Genomic DNA, 19556 nt, shown 5'->3' with positions numbered 1-19556 from the left:
TGGGAGTGGAGGTTGAGGGAGTGGTTGTTGGAGGAGTACTTCTGCTGGACTTAGGTGCATGGGCAGTGTGCTAATATGAGGTGGATGGCTGTTGGGTGTCAAGTGCATGCATTTGTGTCCCTTAGGAGGGGGGACAGACAGGGTGGGAGAGGACACAGGGGACATGTGGATGGATGTTGTGGAGGTGTCTGGTAGTAAGGTGTGTGTGCTGCTTGGTGTGGTGATGGTGGTGATGGCTGTTCAAGCAGTGCATGCAGTTGTGAGTGTGGAAGTGAGGAAGAAGACAGTGAAGGCAGTGGATGTTGTTGTGTGTGCAACTGTTTGGTGTTTCTGTGAGTGCTTGTGGCCTGAAGTGTGCTGCCTGTGTTTGACTGTGCTACTCTTGTCTGATATTTTGTGTGCATGCTTGTCTGTATGTGTGCATGGGATGGGTTGGGGTTGAGGAGACTGGGACTGGGAAGTGGTAGTTGGAGGGAGGATGGTAGGAACAGGGACAAGGGCTGCCATCAGAGAGGAGGCCAGAGCCTGTTGGGTTGCCAATCTACTGTGGATGCCCTCCAGGAATGCGCTGCATTGCTACAGTTGGGATGTCAGCCTCTGGATGGCATTCACTATGGTTCTCTGCCCTATAGAGATGGTTCTTAGGAGGTCAATAGCCTCCTCACTCAGGGCAGCAGGGCTCACTGGGGCAGGGACAGAGGTGCATGGGGAGAAGAAGATGCCCATCATCCTGGGTGAGCGGGCATGGGCAACTCAGTGAGGGGATATTGGGAGGGCGGTGCTGGTACGGGGGTGGCGGCTGTACCTGGAACTGGGGTGATCTCAGAGGTGTGTCAGCAACCACCAGGGAGCTCCCATCGGAGGAGGTATCAGAGTCAGTGTTGTGACCTCCTGTCCCTCGCCATCCATCCCACTGGATCCCTCTGCATTAGTGGACTCTGCCTCTGTGGTCCTCTGGGATGCAGTTCCCTCAGTCACCGGTGCCCCTGCCCCTCCACCAGATGATGCTAATGCACACATGGACAGTATGACAGAAGAATTAGCTATACACCTATTACCCTTGAGCTTTGAACTAGGTCATGCTGCAATGTCTGACCTGGCATTAAGGGGCCATCAAGCGCCCATCCAGCTCTGGGTAGGCCACACCAGTATGCAGGCCATCATGGGTGCAGGTTCCGACGGGCACCCCTTGCTCATTGGGAGGCCATCCCTAGCTAGGCCTCCACGGTCTTCCGTGCCCAACGTCTCAGGTCCTCAGGTCTTTTCTGACAGTGGGTGCTCAATCTACTGTAGACCCCCAGGGTCCGCACGTCCTTGGCGATGACACGCCACAACCCCTTCTTCTGATGGGCTCTGACCTAAGAGCGAATACGGATGGAAGGACACCATTACACACACAATACAGCCTGTCACACTTCAGGCCCACAAATCCCATTTTCATCTCTATTGGCACACACATCATCCGGCTCCCACCATGCACACTGCCAACAGACATACCACCCCCTCAAATTACACAAAACTTGCACACACATCTCAATGCAACCTTGGCACATGCATTGTGCCCAAGGTGTACTCACCTGTTGGTCTGGAGGATCAAACAGCATTCCATGCTGGGGTAGGACCCCTTCCACCAAATGCTCCAACTCCTCTGAAGTGAAGGCAGGGGCCCTTTCCCCGGTCACACGGGCCATGGTAGGTTCCAGACACAGGTCACAGCAACACACACAGTGTAGGTGTTGTCCTGTGGAAAGTCAGAAATCAACTGAGGATATAGGGCCAGATGTAGAAAGATTCCAAATTGCGATTTGCAATTTGCGAGTCCCTGCGACTCGCAAATTGCAAGTCGCAATTTGGAATGCAGAAAGGTGTCTCAGACACCTTCTGCAACTCGCTATGGGGTCGCAAAGACCCACCTCATAAATATTTATGAGGTGGGTCGCAGTTTGCGACCCCATAGCGAGTCTAGGCACTCACGGGGATGGTGGCCTGCTGGAGACAGCAGACCACCATCTCCGTGACTGCTTTTAAATAAAGCAGTTTTTTTTTTCTCTTTGCAGCCCGTTTTCCTTAAAGGAAAACGAGCTGCAAATAGAAAAAAATACCGAAACCTTTTGTTTCGGTTTTTTTCAGAGCAGGCAGTGGTCCATAGGACCACTGCCTGCTCTGAAAAAATAATTTTGTGAGCATTCACAAAGGGGAAGGGGTCCCGTGGGGACCCCTTCCCCTTTGCGAATGAGTTACCATCCACTTCAAGTGGATGGTAACTGCGAGTTGATTTGCGACCGCTTTCGCGGTCACAAATCAACTTAAATCGCGGTGCGAGTCGCAAATAGGAAGGGAACACCCCTTCCTATTTGCGAGTCGGAAACACATTTTGCGAGTCGGTTCCGACTCGCAAAATGTGTTTCTGCATCGCTTGAGGGCTTTTGCACCTCGCAAACGACGTTTTTCGCCGTTTGCGAGGTGCAAAAGCCTACCTACATCTGGCCCTTAGATAGAAAATGGCTGTCACGTCGGCGGAGGTGTACACCGTCACTGCGGTCGCTGATCCCCATTGGCCACTGTACTCCATAGAGCCACATATTAGCCAATGAGGAATTGCGGGACCGCCTTCCGCCATGTACATACAGGACAGGCCGTCCCCATTTAATGGTGGTGGACACTGTGTCATTGCTGATAATTGCGCGTACATTGCCATTCCCACTGTCCCATCACATTAATGCTCTATGTACACTGAGGTGGTGGTTCCATTGTTCAAATTGTGACAGCCTACTCACTCTTGTGTCCCTTAGATACCTACCACTGCAGATGAACAGGAAGAGGAGACTAGCCCCCATGTACAGACCCCTTGTGGACTTGGCTACACTGCAAGGCAGGCACATAATACTCACCTATAGACTGGACAGGACTACAATCACAGAGCTGTGTGTCCAAATGGAGCCTGATCTGATATCAGCTATCCGTCATCCCACTGGGATCACCCCTCTTGTTCAAGTCCTATCAGTGCTCCATTTCCTGGCAACTAGTTCTTTCCAAGTGACAGTGGACTTGGCAGCAGGAATGTCACAGCCAATGTTCTCAATCGTGCTGGCAAGGTTTCGGTCTGCCTTGGTGAAACACATGTGCAGCTACATCGCTTTCTGCCAGGTGGAAGATTTGGCCACTGTGAAGGCAGGATTCAATGCAATGGGACATATACCAAATATTGCTGTGTGATTGACGGAACACATATTGTGTTTGTTCCCCCTCTGCCAGAATGAACAGGTGTTCAGGAATCTGAAGAATTTCCACTCACTCAATATGCAAATGGTGTGCCTGGCGGACCATTACATCCCCCATGTCACTGTCAAGTATTCGGGTCGGTGCATGACGCCTTTGTTCTGAGGAATATAAACATCCCACAGCTGATGGCACAACTACAGAGGCACAGAGTGTGGCTAAAAGGTGAGCATGAGTACCCACCCAATGTATGTCAATGTATGCCTTGTGGTGTTAACCCCGTAGCATTGTGTAAGGCTAATGTTTGTCGCTCAAGACTTGCAGGTGACTCAGGCTACCCAAACCTATTGTGGTTCCTGACCCCTGTGAGGAATACCAGGACAGGGGCTGAGAATTGTTACAATGATGCACATGGGTGAACCAGGAGGATTATAGAAAGGACCTTTGGCCAACTGAAGGCCAGGTTCAGATGCCTGCATCTGACAGGTGGATCCCTGTGCTACTCACCTGAGAAGGTCTGCCAGATAGTCGTGGCATGCTTCATGTTGCACAACATGGTCCTCAGGCAACATGTGTCTTATCTGCAGGAGGAGGAAACTAGAAATGCCCCTGTGACAGCAGTGGACCCTGAGGAAAGTGAGGATGAGGAGGCAGAGGATGAGGGTGTGGACAACAGAACATCAGTTATATGTCAATACTTCCAATGACACATAGGTGAGACAGTGTAATTGACCATTCCTCTGTTTTATTTTATGGCTGTAGCAGGATGGCATTCACTCCCTTTGCATCTCTACTTACTGTCACCAAAGGCTTCTAATTGTTCATATGTTGGTGATATTACAACAGTGTACTGATGTGATGACTACAAGCAGCTGCAGGTCAGTAATTGTATGTTACCACAGTTTTCAGATCATTTGCACATGATGTGACTGTTCTCATAAATGCACATTTTCATCACATTAAACACTATCAGACAAGTTGTGTTCAAGGGTATTTATTGTAGTGCAAATAATTGAGGGGAAGTGCAATGGAATGGGGTGCTGGTAGAGGAAAGTCCAGGGTCTGGTTCCATTCTGTTTGTAGCACTGGTCCAGTGTCCAATGGCCATAGGAAGGGGAGAAAAGGCAGTTCAAAGTGGACAAGGTGACAGGGTTAGACACAAGGGGGACATTCAGGAAGGTCTTATTTCCTGGTGGTGGTCTTAGTCTTGGCAAGTGTCTCTGGCTTCTGTCTGGGTCGCTGTGAACATTTGCGGGGTGGTTCACCTTCCGCATGGGGAGGAGTGCTGGTGGCCTGTGGGTCCTGTGGCAGGGCCTCCTGCTCACTTGCTGCAGTGGAAGTGGAAGGCTGATCAGTAGGCTGGCTAGTGGTAGGGGTCCCCTGGTGTGCTGTCCATTCCCTCATGATGTTGGCCATGTCTGCCCGTACCCCTGCTATGAAGATCATGGTGGTGTTGAGGGCCTGCAAATCCCCCCTAATCTCCTGATGGCGTTCCTCCTGCAGCCTCTTGTTCTCCTGCATGTTGGTAAGGATCTGGCCCATCTTGTCCTGGAATTGTTGGTAAGCCCCCAGGACATTAGTGAGTGCCTCCTGGGGAGTTGTTTCCCTGTGCCTGTCCTCCTAGTGTCCCTGTACCCCAGTGCCTCTGTCCACTGAACGGTGTGCCCACTGACCCCAGGACCCTGATTGTCTTGTGGGTGAGGTATGGACTGGGGCCCTGTACAGGTGGGCACACTGCTGATTGACGTGTCCTGGGACAGAGGTGTCTGGACGTAGGGTGGGTGCTGTGATGTTGGATACTGATGGGGGAGGCTCTGTGGTGGACTCTGAGTGGGCTATGGTGTCTGACTGACCAGTGGTCCCTGATGGGCCAGGTACTTCATCCAGATCCTGAAGTCCAGAGTTACTGTCATCACTGGGGTCATCTTCTGTTAGACGTGGCACCTCCTCTCCACTGAGATTGGCTGGTGCACCTGTGGGGATGTAAGTGATGTTTGTCATGTCTGTGACAAATTGTACATCCCTGGCGTCCCCTTTATCATTGATGTTGCCCTTCCACCTTTGTTTGTGTATGGTGATGTATTGTGGGCTTGTTAGTTCTCCATGCTTTGCATGCTTTTGTAATGGGTGTCCATGCAGGGCTGGGACGGCTGTCCATGGATTGGTATAGCATTCAGGGCTAGGCATTGGGGTTAGTCATATGTGTCTGTGCAGTGTGTGGGATGGAGTGGAGTGATGGGAGTGAGGGTGAGGGGGTATGATGGCATGTAGGTATGGGGGTGATAAGCAGTAAATATTGACTCACCAGTGTCAAGTCCTCCGGCAACTCCAGTGAGTCCCTCAGGATGCAGTATTGCCAAGACTTGCTCCCCCCATGCTGTGAGCTGTCGGTAAGGAGGGGGAGGTCCACCGCCAGTTCTCTGTATGGCAAGCTGGTGCCATGCTGCCACAGAACGCACCTTCCCCTGTAGGTCGTTCCACCTCTTGCTGATGTCATCCCTTGTTCTTGGATGGTGTCCACGGCGTTCACCCTGTCCATGATTCTTTGCCATAGCTCCATCTTCCTGGCAATGGATATTTGCTGTACCTGTGCTCCAAACAGCTGTGGCTCTACCTTGACTATTTCCTCCACCATGACCCGCAACTCCTCATCAGTGAAACAGGGTTGCCTTATTGGGGACATGGGTGTTGTGTGGTGTGTGTTGGTGGGAGGGCGTTGAGTAATGTGGTGGGCTGTGGGATGTGGGGTGCGTGACGGATGTGTGGGTGTTTGTGGTGTGTGTGTGTAGTTGTCGCAGTGGTCTCGGTTTTGGTCTGGTGGCAATAATTGGTGTTTATAAAGGGTATTTTGATAATGTGGGTTTGTGTTTTATGGTGCTGTGGGTGGGTGGGTTCAGTGCGTTTATCAGTGTCAGGTGTGTGATTTCGGTTTTGGCCAATGTAGTGTTGTTTTGTAGTTGGGTGTCCATTCTGAGCGCGCCGGTGTGTACCGCCAATGGTTTACCGCCATTGATTGTCCACCATGGTGAGTCATGGGTCATAATGTGGTGGGCGTTTTGTTGGCGTAACAGTATGGGTGTTAGTACAGACACCTCAGCACTGACCTGACATTTCAGGTGCAATGACAACACCTGTGCCCATGCATTCTGCCAATGATGATCGGGTAAGACACTGTCAGCATACCACATTTCACTGTATCAGGACAGCAAAGTGGGCAATCCATGTTTAGCGCTACTCTGTCATCATTACACACACTTGATCCCTGCCATTATGTTGGCAAAGGGGGCATATACAGCATAGGGGACACTGCCAATGGGACATTTGTTACCTACATGCAACTGTGCCACATCTGTTATGGACCACTGAATGCATGATAATTGCAGACCGAAAATTGAGCCACATGTCCATTACACAGTTACTCAGTGTCTCTTGATGCACAAACCACAATACCTGAGTCACTTGTATTGCAGTGCACCAGAGAAGTGCCTTTGAAATTGTCAATCAAATACAAATCATGACATGGACTACCTTCTGAAATGGATTAGCCACAAATGTTTGTAGTCATGTTTAGTACCACATGATCATTAGGCCTAGTGCATGTGTGTAGATGTGTGTCTATCATTCACTGGAGTGTCAGTGTCAATGTGAGTTTGCAGTGGTATATCTGTTGGAATGTCTACATGCAGGATCAGCAGCTCATTCATGTAAAATGTTACACACTGTGATATGTTGTCCACATGTTTCTACAATGATTTGACATTGAACATATATTTCCTTTCCCTGTCTTACAGGTGGAGTGGCCCCCTATACCATCAGGGAAGTGGCTCGATTTCAGAACCCAGAGTATCCAGTAAGTGTGATAATGTGGGTCCTGTGTAATGATTACAGCTGTTGTGTGAGTAACTCTTGTGTGTTGTACTTATTGCAAGATATGATGAGCTGGCACGTGATCTGATATATTACTTGACTTGATGTTGACATAGTGTTCCGTGCAAGGTTAGCCATTCACAGACAGAAAGTCAGATCCTGGGAGTCGTGTGCTGCACAATAGGCAGCAGCATGTGAACAAGGTGATTAGTAGTCACATGTAGGTCCACATGTGACTTGGAAGTGCTCCAGTGTCAGAATAATGTCACTGAGTCATACCCTCATTCTCACAAGACAATGATGCATCAATTTTCCGCACAAAATTATGCATCCCTGTATTGTAATGTACATTTATGACTGTATGGTTATCTGTCCCCCAGCATCTAGCCCCATAAGTTGTATTCCATTTATGTGACATTTATGTGGTATGTAATAGGCTTGCATGCAGGTCAAGGCCAGACGTGTGCTGTCATCAATGTGGGTGTTTTGGGAGTTGTGTTGGCAGATCAGGTGCTGATGGTTGTCCACAACTGGACACATGAATGTAGATGTGAATGACCTATGGATACCTCATTCCTAGGTGGCAGCCCTCCTTACATGTGTTTCACTCACTAAATCCATATACAAGTGGACATGGCTTTGTGGTTGTCCTCGACAGTTGTGATGATGTATTGCATGCCCATCCCCCTGAGGCACGGGGTAGTAAAACAACATATACGTAGGTAGATGTGATGGTCACAGTGTAGATGACAGTCATCTCATTCAAGCACGCAGGTGTCCCAAACAACACTGACCCCTTATGATTAGCAACTGTATACCATCCTGTCAATTACATCTACAAATCTATGGTCTTGTGTGCCTTGAAGTTGACTCAGATGATAAAGAATAGTCGGCCTGGCCCATGTGAAGTAGTTGCTGCCTTTGCATTGTGACACATTGCACTACATCAATGCAAATATCACTTTCTTTGGTTCACCTCTTGTTGGGCTTTGCTGTGGTGTTACATACTTGATGGGTAGGCAGCATTGCCATTTTATTCGTCAGGGACATTATATCATCTGGACTGTGATTTAGACTGCTCAGCTTTGCCATTTCATTTGTCAGTGACAATATATCATCTCGACTATGATTTGGACTGCATGTGCAAATTGAGGCATTGTTAGATTATCATCTGTACATGCATCACACAATGATGACAGTGATGGTTGCCTGTCTAATTTTTACAACTGCCAACATGGATGTAGCGGAGATCAGGGCTTTCAAGGAAGCAGGCATTGAGATACAGACACATACTGGATGTCGAGTCTGGGTACTGAAGGATGGTAAAATGCTATCAGAGAGAGCGAGCCACAGGAGAATGGTGGGATTTCAGCCAAGAGGGACTAGCATAGGCCACAAAGGTAGGACCCACCACCACAACTGCAGCCAGTACCACAGCGGCCACCATCACATCAGCCCCACCAGCTGCACCATCAACCTTGGCACCATCAGCCACCACACCTGTTGCACCTTCAACTTCAGCAACACCGACCACCACACCTGCTGGACCAACAACCTCTGCAACACAGACCACCACATCTGCTGCATTGGACATGGCCGCAATGTCTGAGCTCCGGAGGGACATGAGGAAAGTCTTGAAAAAGCTTGACACTATACAGAGGGACGTGGACAAAAATATCCAGAGGCTCAAAGCTAATAAGAAGACACTGAGGAGGGCAAACCTGTGAACTCTTGCCTCCCCTTAACCCTATTCCAGTCCCCTGCCTCCTCATTCCTCATCCTGTTTTGTACTGGGTTTAGGGGGTGTAGTGATAGGTTAGAGTCGGGTAGGAGTTTAGATAGGATAAGTAGGTTGGGGAGTTTCATATTATTGCATGTTAGTTTGTGGGTCGATGGGTGGGGGTTAATGTCGGGCCTTTTGTGTATTTAAAAAAAATACAAAATATATATTTGTTTGGTATTAGTTAGTATATGTTTAGGTTAGTATACATTGTCCTACATGTGTCTCAACATATAAGAGGGGTGGGGGGCAAATATTTAGAGTGTGTTGTTAAATGTGATAAGTAAGCTTAGCATAGGGTAGTTAGGGCCAGCTGTGGTTAATTTATAGTTGGGATAGATAAGGTTGGTATAGGTGTGTTATATAGTTGTAAGGTCTGTTTTGTACATAGTTATTATAGATTTAGGTACTCCCTTACTGCATGTGTCATATGCTTGGCGCTCAGGGTCTTTGCATGAGTGTACAGTGCCAATTGTCTGTTACCCTATGAATTCCATCCTGCATCCACATCCCTCTATTTACAAGTTAATTCCCACATCCAACTGAGCTGTCACATTGGCAGCTAAAACAAATCTAAATCTTAATGCATCTTCCATCCATTGTACCTACCACTCAACATGAATATGGTTCCCATATATTGGACAGGTAGGTGTGGTTTTAAGGCTGTCATTGCTTGGGTTCTGGGTCGGAATGTTGGGCACTGTGGGATGTCTGCCTGCAGCCTGAAGCTCTTGTCAACAGTGCCAAAATGAGTTGTGTCAATTTCAGACGAGGTCAAGTATACAAATTTCACACCCATGTGTTCTACTTGTACTCCCAATTGACGTTATTGGCTAAACACTCTTACACAGCCATTCCTGCTGTATGTTGTGGGTGAGGCATGTACTTTTTAAAGCAAATGTCACATACACAATGACTTGCTTGTAGGGGACGTGGACAGCATTGACTCTCATCTCGGCCCTGAATTATACTATTATTGTACTGCATTTTCCTCATTTTTTACTGCAAAAGCAGAGCAAACTTACAATATACAATGATATTTTGACACAAATGCAGCGCAGAAAAAATAAAAATCAGGGCCCTTGTGCGTAGTTATCTACCTACATTATTTCTGCACTCTCATATTGACACTCTGTGACCATAGACATGTTACATGCATCAAAAATCTCCAACAAAGTAGATGTGCCACATTACACAGAGAAAAAGTGGGTGTGTAAGTGTTGTTTATTTTAAAGTGCTGTAGTGCATTATTTACATAGCCCAGGTCTGTGACCCCATTAGTGTAAAGCATTCTATTGTGACGCAACACAAATGCAAGGTGAGTAGTGAGAGACAATTGCAGTCCATAGTGGTAAGGTTAACAGTGTGTCGGTGAAGAGTGCATGTCACCAACTGTAGCAACACTGGCATGTTGTCAAGCACAGGACAAAGGAAAATCAGTGCCCATGTGGCATGGGATGGTGCTACTGGGTACTCCTATGGGTGAAGATGATCTGTTCCACATCTAAATCCTCTGATGTGTGTGTCGTCTCCTCTGCCCTTGATGGTGGTGCTGGTTGGTTTGAGGGGGCAACACACACTTCAGTGGTTGGAGAAGTGGACCCCAAATTACCGGAACCTGCCATCTGTGGAACTACGTATGGCATCACTGCAGCAAGGAGGAGCTACTGATTATTGAGTATGGCAGCAATATCCCTGTGGTAGGCAGCCATGTCTGCCTTGAGGCAGGCCAGTTCCCGGTGCATGGAGTTCAGCTTGTTGTCATGCATGCAGCTGCAAGATTGGGAGGACAGTTGTTGTGGCAACTCCCTCAGAGCAGTGGTGAGGTCCCTCACACACTGTTGGACTCCTTGCAGTAGGGATTGTGTGACTTGTATGCCTGCTGACTGTTCTGCGGATGTCATCATGCACATGCACATCCCCTCAAGGCTGGCTGCCATAGTTTGCATCCCCACCCGTAACTCCTTGGCCAGCTCCCACTGTACTCCCACTACTGTCCTCTCAAAGGTGGTCCCTGTGTCATCAGAGTCCTCAGCTGTGTTTGCGTTGGCAGGTCGTACTATTGGGGTCGTGGGTGGGGCCTCTGGGATGGCTGCTACATGTATGCTCCTCCTTGTGACTGGAGGCAGTGCCTGGAGGGTTCCCAGGACATCTTGGATGGATTCCTGGCTGATGGTTGTCAGCTGGTCATCCAGGTCATAAGAGTAGTCCAGGACAGACAGATCCACAGGAGAGCCATCGTACTCTGAAATGAGATATTGTACAATTAGTGTGTCTGTGTTGTGCCAGTTGTAATGTGATGTCACTGAGTTCCTATTGGTGGTACATTGTTTTCTTGGTTCCCATGCATTGTTCCTGTCATTACTGTTTGCAGTATCTCAGCCCTATGCCCCACCTGCATGTCACATGTAGTGTGGGAACTTTGGGCAATATCTGCATCACATCTTCTAGGTGTGGGTTCTGTCCAAATTGCGGCTTGCCATCTTCTTGTCCTCATTAACCCTCCCCCTGCTTCCATTAGCATGGTAAGGCCTTGCAATGATTGTTGGTGGGCTGATGCCACAGCACCACACTTAACAATACGGCCCTGTCCTGGTCTATCATTTTTCACATACACATATGCAGTGCTGAGACCTAGAACCATACCATGTATAGCATTTCCATGAAACGATACATGTGTTACCAATGGTAGTTTCTCATGTTGATGTTTGCATATGTGTGCTACATTGCATTGCACTGATGGGCCTGGCAGAGTTCCATTTCCTCTTGTGGCTGTGCGGGTGTGTTTGCCTACCTACACACATATGTCTTCCCCCTCAATGCTGTGTTAGCACTATGCCACCTGAGTTGTTGCATGGTGGCATTGCAGCTATTGTGACCGAGGCACGGGGTAAACCCAGGAATGGGCAGCACAGGTATGAGATGACTGCTGTGTACATCATTATGTATGTGACAGTGCCTGATGGTTATTGAGTCTATGGACATGAGCAGTTGAAAGGAGTTGCACAGGGATAGGGATTGATGGGGATTGATCAGATAGTCATACTGAACCCTCATTTTGAGTGTGTTTGTGCCATGGGCACCTAACTGCCATTTCCTAATTGACCAGCACACACAGCACAGGTAGTAGTGGCAACTGATGTCAATGGTAAATGCTGCTAGAGCCAATTGCCTGAGACTGGGCATTGTCCTCTAGTTTACATTCTGACAATACCAGCTGTCCTGTGACAGCAGACCAGTTTTACGTTCTACCCTACCTTCCGGGTCTGCTTTAGCATTTGCAGCAACCTCCCATGCAACCTCCCATGCAAAGGTTGTTGGTGTGGTGTTGTGCTGTGCTCCTGGATGCCCCTGCGCAGCCCATTCACCTGGCATGGGCAGTGCAGGGAGTCCCATGCCATGCCCCTTTGCCCTTTCCACTGCCTGATTTTCAGGGCTGACATGCATTGTGTAGTAAGTATGTGCCTCCCCCTTCTTGCACTTGACATTTAGGCATTTTGTCCCCCACGCAACTTACCCTGCATATGTGTTGTTTCCTGGTAGCCTCGCTGTCCTGTCCTGCGATACCAGTGACAATTTCCTCAGAGACGATGGCTGCAACCATCTCCTCCATCTCATCCAGGTCCTCTTGCGGTACTGGACTCCCAACTCCAGTCTGCAGTGCTGACTACCTGTTCCTTGCCATTTTCTCCTTTGTCCTGAGCTTGAAGTCATGCCAGCGTTTCTTGCACCCAGTGACAGTTCTTGCCACACTGTTAATCTTGTCCACAATCAGTTGCCGAATTGCCTCTCTCCTTCCAATTGGCAATTTAGAGGTGATGAAGAGTTGATGCTGGTGCTCCATCACCTCTCCCACCAGACTTTCATGCTCCTCTGCGCTGAAGCCACACTTCCTCTTCTTCTTGTCTCTCCCCTGGGTCTTGTCTGTGTCCTGCTGGCAGGTTCCTGGTTGTGTGGGGTCTGCCTGTGGTCTCTCCTGGCTTCTGGGATCCATTTTGGGGCTCCTTAGCACTGTTTGCTCTGTTTGAATCTCTTTTTGATGCTATTGCGGTGCAAAATGGTGCATATCTGTTTTGCGATGTTCTTCCATGTCACATACCAGATTAGAGTAATATTTTCTGCATTAACATCATTTTGCATTACGACAAGGTGCAATGGTTAGCGTCAGGAAAAATTACTCTAACCAGTTCTTAGCGCAACCCAGCATCAAAGTTTAAATTTGATGCATGGGTGGCATCAAGAAAGGACGCTAGCCAGCGCAAAAAAGTTTGACCCAAAACTGCATTAGTGCAGGTTTGCATCAAAAAGTATAAATCTGGCCCTTGGTTACAACACAGGCCCACCATTCAGGATATGAACATTTTAGGAAAGAAGCAACTAAAATGAGAAAGTGCAGACCATCTGGAGGACTTAGTATTTGTGTCATTGCTTATCTTGGGTGCACTGTCAAGGTGTTGCAATTGCCTCAGATGATATCTTATGTGTCTATTTAACATTTTCCACAAACACAATGATTTACATATATAATGTTTATTTGAGACCCCATGGGGAATACATTGGAATCACCTACTATTGAGCTACTGTCCTCACACCTAAAGTATTTGCCAGGTAGTACTTTAAAAATTGTGGGCAGGGACTTTCATTGTCAATCTGAGCCCTTGGACAGTACTATCACTGATCTATATCAGGGGGAAGGCAGTGTATGTTCCATCCCTAATTTAGAATGTTCTTTCCTCCATCTTCGCTAATTAGCTAACAAAGAACCTATTTTGTTTCTACCTCCATAATATCTAGCGTTACGTTTGAGGAGACTACCACATGCTTTCTCTGTAGTAAATTTGTCAAGCTGGATTTTAGCTGCAACTTATGCATCTAAACCAGGTTTATTATTTTTAGATCAGAAGGATTGGGGCTCTAATCTTTTGATTTCAGTTAAGATGGATGATAAAGCATCTGGACGCAGGTTTGAAAGCATCCCAGACAAAGTTGAAGGAGGTCTCTCCTGTATCATTGTTGAGAAAATAATTCTGAACAAACACAGTGTAGGAGGATAAGAAAGCCTTGTCTGAAAGTAGATGATTAGTGAACCTCCAGCAGGATTTGAGAGAAGTGTGTGGGGGGAACATCTAGCTCAGTACATATAGGGGCATGAACTGACATCAAAATTGATCCAATCACTGAATGTAGAAGGTGTCGATCGAAAAAAGGGTTGATAATTTGATTAAAATCTCCTTCCATGATGAAATTCTCAGTGGAGTATTCTATGAATATTTGGGAAATGTTCCTCCAAAAAGAGGGGTCAGGATTGGTAGGGCCATAAACATTCAAAATCATGAAAAAGTTTAATCTATTTTGAGTTGTACCAGTACCCATTTAACTCATCCTTTTCCTGAGTAACAAGGGATAATTGAACATTTTTATGACAGAGTATTGCTACTACATTCTTACATTGTATCGAGAGAACGAAATAAAGTTCTCCCACCCATCGTTTTTAAGCCTATATAAATATCAGTTTCACTAAGGTGTGTCTCTTGGATTATTGTGATTTGACATTGTCATCTAGGTAGGTGAGACTAAACACATTGGCATTTAACAGGGTTTTTCAGGTCTTTAATATTCCAAGTTGTAAGTCTCAGCTGCACTTCTGAGGAAACTTCATATAGGTGAATACAGGTTTCCACCATAATAGAAAGAAAGAGAAAAAGTTTAAGATATAGAGGAAAAAGGGGTAAAATCTTCCACCAAAATAGAAGAAATAAAAAGGCAACACAGGGAGGAAGGCCCTTAGTTGCAGCATTAGCAAGACAGTAGAAACTGAACATCCCTAGTGATGTAGCGGGAAAAAAGCACCTAATCAAAAAGTGGGACCAGACTCAGTTCCGACGGACATGGAAGAGAACATATATGGAGTCTTGAGTAAGAATTCAGAACTTAGGAATGAATAGTGGATGAAGCAGCATATAAAGGGAAAAGGGTAAACATTACACTAGACTATAAACCATACCAAATAACTTACTAGGTTCAACAGGGACCAGAGGAAACAGCATGGAACAACATTGAGCTACAAGCACTGTGACAGATGCAATGTTCCATAAAACATTCTGATGCTGAAGAGCGAGAAATTCATGGGAAAGAGACATAAAACAAAAGTAGAAACAGGGTACACACTTGAGAAAGTCACAATTCCTGAAAAGGAGGTGACAAGATTTTATCTAAGAAAACAAACTAAATATGCAAAGATAACAATCATGTTTTAGTTGAATCCCCAATCTCCATATCTTGAAGATGATGCTGTCAGAGAAATTCTTGCAATTTAGCTGGATCCTCAAAAGTGTAGGAGTTGTCTTTGTAAGTAATTTTGGACTAAACCTTATCTGATGTTCATGGACTTCAGTTGTGGATGGAACTCAAGAAAACACCTCCTCCTTGCGGCTGTTGTATTACAAACATTTTGTGAGAAACAAATCTTGCTACCAGACCATTCTAAAGGTCCTGCTCATTGGGCAGCAAAGAGTGTGTGCATTAGATCAGTGTGTTGAAGAAAAAGGATTATAATGCCTTTTGGTCTGATATTAGAAGCATTAACCAAAGGATTGGGGCATAGACTATGAGCTCTTTGAATTTTAAGTAGGCTGAGGTCTTGTAATGAATGAATAGAAGGAGTAATCCTTTGCAAAAATGCAATCATGTGGGATCCCTTGAGTTTTCCAGTATACCATTCAGTCATAAGTTATTTCTCCTATTTCTTTTCTCCAAATCCTCAGTAGTCCGTATGAGGAGTACAATTTCCTTTGATAACTGCATTATGTCAGGAATTAAGTCCTCCACATCACTATTCGTCTGCTCAGTAGCAGTGATATGTTGGTCATGAGTTTTCCATTTTTCCTCAATGCATAGGAGGAATGTATTGATTTCCACAACAAAAGGTTTTCGATCTCTTATTTTTTCCATAAGGTCTTCTAGTGTGAAAGGGGATGGTGATTCTAGTTCCCTTAACTACCGCCATTGCGTGCCATATTTTAGATCCGGCGCACACATGGTGGGGCTAGGGGTGTGCTAATGGGTGCAAGAAAGGTTTTCTTAAATCAGGTCCTAAGTCTCTTGTACCTAAACAAACCAGCATGTTTAGAACAGGTTGTAATATAGCTGCAGATTTCTTCAAGTTCTTGCTTATGATAACTTTTATTAAAATCAAGCCTAGAAAATACTTTGGCATCATTCTATTGCGTGATCATGTCAGCAATGTGAGGCTCTGGATGCCGTTCTCGTTCAATAAAATGTGTTCATCTGACGCATGTAAAAGCATGTGAGCACAGCTCCTTCATGGTCTTTTTAGGAATTACTACTTTGGGAGAAACCCGTGGCATTGGACCCGTGGAACGCTCAATAATCTCTTGCTTAAGAAAGGATTAAATTCTTATTCAACAGCTTCTTGCAAATGAAAAGCAACTTGTCTATGTTTCTGAGCAACAGGATGGACATCCTCATTAGTATGAAGTTTTGATTTCATAATGTGTAACTTTCCTAAACCGTGAAAAAAGGAATAGAACTTACGTACGTTCCATGTCAGTAACTGTCTTGACCCTGAGCCCTTGAAACTGTCCTGATTCCTTAGCTCTGGCAGTCACTCACACTTAGTCCATACTAATAGTTTCTCTCGACATTCATTATTTGAATGAATCAGACATGCACCCACTGATCACTGTAAGCTGCATGGCTCCCTCATCAATAAATGAACTTAACTTACAGCGTTGTGTCAGTGAGTGTGTCAAATCTTTCCACAAAGTTATCAGTTGTGCCGCTACACTTTGACGTTCTTGACTGAAAACATATTGTTCATAGTCAACATTTGGTACTTGATTAAACTTGAGATTCAACACATTCTTAATCTCATGGTATGGGACGTCATTGCCAGTTCTTGGCATTTCCTTTGTGACTTCTTTCATACCATCACCAGCAAGATTTGTGAGTTAGATAATCTTCCTGGTATTAGTCTCTGCAAGTGCATCTACAAAATCTTCAAATGTTTCTTTCTATGTAGTCCATCTATCCCTGATATTTTGTCAAATGGCAGTGGTAGTTTGAAGAAAGCGGCAACATTGATGACCAGTGTGGAATTTACCAACGTCAGGATCAGAGATTTCCCTAGCCTTTCTGACTTGAAATCAGAATCAGTTCCATTCATGCCAAGGCCCTGTGTTGGGTCGGTCTTAGGTTGTCCTTGATGGGCTCCATTGGCAAAATGCCCTCCTGACAATTTTCTAGCCTCTGTAAATATGGACCGCTCCTTTAGCACAACCACCATCAACTGAAGTATGATAAATCTGCTTATCAGACTCAGTAAGTCACCTATTTTATTCTTGTTACACTTCAGTTTGCATTGCCTTACACCTGGTTGATCTTTGCCTTGCAGCGTTATTTGGTATCTGATAATTGTCTTTAACAGTGATTTGTAAACCTGGTTGAATCCGCCTTCAGTGTTAACACGCTATAATTTTATTTTGTGTGGCAGAGCGTTACATTTTTGTAGGATCTTGGTCATAGTTTATTGATCAAAGTTGATAAACATTTCTGTGAAACTCTCTTTCTATTCACATACTTTGCACTGGCTGGAGTTGTGCTTTGACTCCACATATGCCAACTGTTGACTCAGCACTTTGATGAAGGCACACCTAGCACGTGCAAGCAGTTTGCTTGGATCAAGGCAAACACTCCTGGAGAGCACTTTCTTCTTCTTGTTAATTATACCATTGCAAGTTGTAATGTCTTACCCAACCTAGAACCTGTGGAATAACCAGGCCTCACATGGAGCTGTATACCACATGTCTTTATTCCTCTGTGTGTATCTGTGAACACCCACATTCTAAACCAAGCTTTCATTATGTTGTGTTCTAGCCTTTACGTTAGATGATATGGAGTAGTCGGAGAGCCAGAAAGGTTCCGTTCTAAGTGATGTAAGACACTACACCAACCAAATCCCAGGAAGCGGTCATGACTAAGCAGAACTTCTAGTGAGCTATCTTTTTTTTCCAGAAGTGGCAAGAAAATGTTTTGGGTGCATGGCTCCTAGAGATATTAGAAAGAGGGTATACAATGGAGTTCAAGGAAGCTTCTCAAGATTAGGGCTTGTTCATTTAACTTATTAAAAATATCCAGCAAAAATATTGGCTTTATCTCAGGAAATATCAGAACCCCTTCTGGAAAGCCAGAAAGGAAAAGGGTTTTGTTCCCCTGTCTTTCTGCTTCAAAGATGTTTAGGTAAGTTCAGGTTCATAATCAATTGAGGAACTGTATTTTTTAAAAAGACCCACTTCAAAATGGAAACTCTTGAGAAAATAATTCCTTTTATGACCCCAGGAGAATGGATGTCAGCACTGGTCTTGAGGGATGCTTATTTTCACATTCCTATCTTTTTTCCTCATCTAACATTCCTCAGATTTTTTGTGAAGGGTCATCAATGGAAGTTTTGGGTGCTTCCACTTGATCTGGCATCGTCCCCAACAATATTTGCAAAGGTTCTAGCAACAATATTAGCCAATTTTCACAGCATAGGAATTGTAATACACCTTTACCTGGACAAGATCATACCTCTCTTGCTGGTTAAACTTTGGAGAATTATTGTTTGTTAATAAATATGAGGAAATCACATCTGACATCAACTCAGAATTTAGAGTTCTTCACTGCCAGTTTCCAGATTCATCTGGGGATAGTGAGCTTACTGAAGGCAAGAGCTGAGAAAATGAAGAGCCTTTTGCTCTCACTGGGACAAGAGACAGGGCTTTGTCTTCAAGATCATATGGTAATCCAATCGCTATTAGGAAAATTGAATGTGTTTGTTTTTTAAATTTAGATTACTATGTGATCTCTTTACTTGTTTTTATTCTCTTCGGGCACTGTGCATGTTTGAGGTGGCTTTGGTTGGCCTTCACCGGGGCACTTGGTTCACCATTTAGTGTATTGGAATCCAGCACCACACAGCTTGGGACTAATGGTGCCTGTAACGAATGGCATGTGAAAAAATGCCTTTTTGGTTGAATCCCATTCATCTATCCCTTGACTATGTCTTGTCCGAATCCTACTCATATTCACAACAAAATGGGTTTGGGACCCACTTTAGGCAATCAACGAGTTCAGGGGAAATGGCTCCAAGAGGAGATGTTTCATTCCTCAAATTAGAAGGAGTTGATGCCAATTCATCATGCACTACTTCAATTATCTCACCTTCTATTAAACAGGCTGACAAGAAGAGTACAATCAACATGGTTACAAAATCCTACTTGAACAAGCAGTTGTTCACAAGTCCATTCCTCTTCCAAATCTCACTTTCCAAATATCAGCTGGGCAGACGTTCACCAGGAATATCTATCAGTAACCCATAATTCATTTGTTGGAAAGTATCTTAGCAGATAGGTTTAACATGGCATTTACTTCTTCTTACAACTTTTTTCTGGATCCAGGTATTGTCAATTAAATTTGCCATAGATTTGGTACTTCTTAATTAGATCTCTTCACCCCAGCATGGAGAATACTCATCTTCCAATATTTGTAGTAAGATGTCCAAGCAACGGTTGCTGGGGAAAAGGTGCTGTGACATGCCATTGGTCTCCTTCTCTGTAATATGCATTCCCTCCTTTTTCCCTTTTTCCCAGACTATTAGTCAGATTGAGGAGGGAAAATGTAAATCTTATTT

The sequence above is a fragment of the Pleurodeles waltl genome, chromosome 4_1 (genome assembly GCF_031143425.1).
Source record: "Pleurodeles waltl isolate 20211129_DDA chromosome 4_1, aPleWal1.hap1.20221129, whole genome shotgun sequence".
In the NCBI taxonomy this organism is placed as follows: Eukaryota; Metazoa; Chordata; class Amphibia; order Caudata; family Salamandridae; genus Pleurodeles; species Pleurodeles waltl.
Note: the sequence above shows the minus strand (reverse complement) of the source record.